The sequence below is a fragment of the Lissotriton vulgaris genome, chromosome 4_1 (genome assembly GCF_964263255.1).
Source record: "Lissotriton vulgaris chromosome 4_1, aLisVul1.2, whole genome shotgun sequence".
NCBI classification, from domain to species: Eukaryota; Metazoa; Chordata; class Amphibia; order Caudata; family Salamandridae; genus Lissotriton; species Lissotriton vulgaris.
Genome location: NC_141691.1, coordinates 239,596,252 through 239,600,916, shown reverse-complemented (window position 1 = coordinate 239,600,916; position 4,665 = coordinate 239,596,252).

The following is a 4,665-nucleotide window of genomic DNA, read 5'->3' as shown; positions in this document are numbered from 1 at the left end:
CGAGTACAAGCTTAAATCCGCTCTAAAAGCGGTGGGGGCACAGTTTAGAGTGCAAGTGTGTGGGCGCAATAGTAGTATTTTAAAAACAGGGTCAAATAAATGATATTCAAACTAAATAGTAAAATCGGTAATTTTTTTAAAGAAAAGCGCTGCACGCTCTGTTACATGCTGCCAGTAAAGCGCAATGCAAGTACAATCTTACCTTTCCCAAGGGAGGATTGCTTCAGGTGTTCGCCTTAAATAAAGGCTCACCTGCTCTGCTGAACTGAGCACTGGAGCGCTCAGGCAAATGGCATACAGGAGGTCCCGGTCCCACCAAGATGGCGGAAGACGCCACGAAAAGCTGGCGAGTACAAGCTTAAATCCGCTCTAAAAGCCGTGGGGGCACAGTTTAGAGTGCAAGTGTGTGGGCGCAATAGTAGTATTTTAAAAACAGGGTCAAATAAATGATATTCAAACTAAATAGTAAAATCGGTAATTTTTTAAAAGAAAAGCACTGCACGCTCTGTTACATGCTGCCAGTAAAGCGCAATGCGTGGGTGGCTTTGTGTGTGGCTCTGTGTGGGTGTAAATGCAATAGGTCATGCATTTGCGAGCGAATAAGCTATTGGCATTGTAAATGACAATGCCATTTATTTAACGATTAAGCTATTGGCAACGTAAAGGACAATGCCATTTATTTATTATTTTAAAAAAAAAATGTCATGAGCAATGCCAATAGCTTTACCTTTAATAATGCCGAGACCATTGCATTGTAAATGCTTGTTCTGTGTTGCAGGCAATGTTTAGGGTAACGTCAGGGAAATTAGCATTAAAAACTGGCTGGTCTGGCCATACAACAGGCCGGGAAACTGTTAAAACAAGCATTGGCATAACCAATAGGTCTCGCCTTTGGAACCTGATAAGTGTTTAGCCATGCAACAGCTAATATTGCACCAAGGATATTGTACTGCATAACTAAATACTATAAGGTCCCAAAAGCGAGACCTATTGGCTATGCCAATGCTTGTTTTCTTAGTGTGTTTCACATCTGCTTCCTTGTTCTCTCTACCAAATACCCACTGACAGTTGCCAGACACAGAGGGGTCCATTAGGATGGCGGGCAGACTTAGTCCGCCCGCCATCCCATCGTTAATCGGGACCGCCCTCCATAAGGGTGGGGGTCCCGCGGGGGGTATTGGGATGCGTCCGCCACTGTGGCGGGCGCATCCTGTATTTTTAGCATTATGGTGGGTGGTGCTCAGCACCGCCCGCCATAATGCTAAAAATGCACTTTTACATTTGCATAAACAAAGCGGCAGGCACTGCGCGGTGCCTGCCGCTTTGTTTATTCAAATGCAAGGGGGTACCACAGGTACCCCCGTGTGCACCCCCCACTTCTCCTTCACACTGGGGCCCGCAGGGGCCCCCCAGAGTGAAGACTGCATGCCTGGAAAGGCATATCCCTAACACATTGTAATATGGCTGGCGGTGTCTATTAGACACGGTCACCATATTAATCCTTTTCCGCCCCGGCCGCAAGGCGACCGGGGCGGAAAAGTGGCGGACGGTCTTTCCGTCCGCCGAGGTCCCCCGCCATACTAATATGGCGGGGGTGGGGGGAGAATTTGAATGGGCCCCCCGAGTCTGAGGCCTCTGTTCTGGCACTTTAATGAAAATACGCTACTGCTGCAGTGATAAAGCTCAGTACCTTCAAGTAAAGCCCAGGTTCCAGGCTCTGGGTTTTGTAGGTATTTACTTGGCAGTGGAGGACTTAATTTGGTGTCAGTGTGTAGTGAATATGTGGAAGAACAACAGTACAAGCAAGCTTAACATGAGCTCTCCCCTACACTTCCACCCATCAAGACACAGTAAGGTAGCTATATTTGGGGTTAATATTTACTCACTGAACAAGCAAAATCATGGGAGGCCTAGCCACCTGAAATGGATGACATACATACAAGACAACTATAGCATTATTGCCCAAGATGGGATCGAAGACCCTATTGTACCAAAGAAAATCTGAGAACAGAAAATGGTGTTTCAATAGGCTACCATGGAACGAGCGACAGAAGTATTGACTTCAAATACGGATTAAAAAGGACATCAACAAAATAAAAACAATGCCTATTTACATAGTGCACACTGGAAACTCAATTGCTTTCTGGATCCAGACCCTGAACAGCATTCCACTGCTTCTGATAGGCTCACTCTACATCACTATCACACACATACCTATAGGCAGAATGTGGTTTGGAAAACGTTGGCACTAGCACTATGCAGACTGCCCAGCAGCTACTTCAGTCAGAACACTCTAGAGTAGTTACATTTACTTTGATATTGAGCCACCTAACGAAACAACCGAGGAAATGGTAGAAATTTACCAGCAGGAAGGAAGGAAATACCAACTGGTGGCTGAGAAGTTTCTCACCAAGTAGGTGAAGCGAGGGTTTATTGTGCCAGCACACAGCAGGTTGACTTAGAGACGACACCAACAGTCCCTTTTCAAAAAAATATTAACTAGACCAGGAGTTCGGACTCCTACAAGAGATGATCTGGTGCTGAGCCCCTTGTTATGCTTGCCTTCTGTTGTCTTGCGGTGTCTCGTGGGACTGGAGTGTTTGCCGTGGAATCTACTCTTAGGTTCTATGGTGACTTGCCATTCTGTGAGAGGCAGTTGAGGCGGACGGCAGGATGGGATCCCAGTCTTCTTGGAGAGCGACTTAATAAATACGAATTCAACTTACCTCCACGCCTCCCTGTGCACTTACTTCACCCCTCTTGCAATGCAAAGCCTCTAATAAAGCTAGAGAAAACCACCACAGCAGGCATGAAATATTAATAGCCTAAACCCTCAGCAGGTCAGTAGTGCCAAACACTGGCCCTCGAGAAATGCCAGCACTTCAGAATATCTACGATGGTTCCATTTAATGCCAAGGAATCTAGAATGGGAAATCTTTGCATAGTCAACTGCTACCCTGAACACACAGCATCAATCGATACTTAATAAATGGGACAAAAACTAATTAATCATAGCCTCCTATGGTTCAAAGGGAGGTAATCACCAAATGCTCTGAAATTGAGACATAAAAGTGACTTTTTCCAGTGTATGCAAGGTGAAAATGCAACCCTAATACTTGACAATTTTTAAATAATAAGCTTGGTTTGGTAGATAACTCAAAGAAAACTGAAGAACAAGTTAATTACCTTTGGTAACGCTCTTTCTGATTAATATTTTATATAACCTCAGATTCCTCATCTATAGAATACTCCATAGGCGACTGAGTGGATCTGTTAATGCCCACCACAAAGTCACGCTGTGCAGCTCCATGTGGACCGGTTCGGTCCTGGAAGTGTCAGAGCGGAGCCACATATAAGAACCACCCAATGTAACCCAACATCAGTTTCTTACTTGACTCTTTCCATGCCCTTAGACACAGAGCACAACATAATCAAAAGTACGAGCGAAAATATCAATAATTTAGGACCTTTTTTGAATGGTAAAAATAGACCACTCATTAGAATGTTCAGGTGGGAGGGCAGTGAGGAATCTGTGGTTAAATAGAGTATCCGTCAGAAAGAGAATTATTGAAAGTAATTAGTTCTTCTGATGGGTACTTATAGTCCAGGCGTCTCCAACCAGTAGCTCGGGAGCTACTGTTAGCTCACCAGCACCCTCAAAGTAGCTCTCAGAGGTGAAGCCAAACCAATCCAATCTCGGGGATTTTGTGCATATTAAAGAAGGTAGCACTGCTCGTTTCGTTACCCGTAAGAGGTACAGACAGCCAAACCAATGGCAGTACCTCTTGATAACACTCAAACACACACACTGTTGGCCTATCTATCAATCAATCATGGATTTATAGAGTGCACTACTCATCCGTGAGGGTCTCAAATTGCTGGGGGGAGGGGGCGGGGGTTTGGGCATCTCCGGTCATTCGAAAAGCCAGGTCTTGAGGCACTTCCTGAATGCTTTCAGTGTGGGGCTTCGTCTGATGTTGAGGGGGGAAGTTCGTTCCAGGTATTGGCCGCGATGTAGGAGAAGGATCTGCCTTATGTTCTGGTTCTGGGTGCGAGTGATTTCGTCCAAGGCCTGGTCAGCAGAGCGGAGGTTTCTCTTGGAGGCGTAGAGAGATTCTTTTGTTGAGGTAGTGGGGTCCGGTATGTGAGCAGCTTAAAGGTCACTCTTTTTTCCAAGGAGAGCCAGTGGAGGTATCGTAGGTGCTGAGTGGTGTGGTCGTGGGATGTTGAGGACGAGTCTGGCTGCGGCATTCTGGACGGTCTAGATTGGAGTTTGTGGAGCAGAGATTTGTTGATTGCGGAATAAAGGGCATTCCGGTAGTCCAGCCTGCTGGTGACGAGTGCATGGGTGACGGTCTTCTTGGATTCGGATGGATCCATTTAAAGCTTTTGTGAAGTATGCGGAGGGTGTTGAAGCAGGTGGAGGCTACGATGTTGGCCTATGTGTCTGCCACATGAACCTTTATCCACTTTAAACCTACCTAAGGAGATTGGCCATGTTATAAGCCCTACTCTATGTCACACCGTGTGTGGCATCAAAGAATAGTGGCAGCAGTAACCAGGTGTGTGACTACAAGAACTAGACTAGAGTGAAAATGTGTTAGTTGGGAGCATGATCAACCAAAGAGCTAAGGGAAGAGAGTATACATCTAGGGCAGAGAAAAT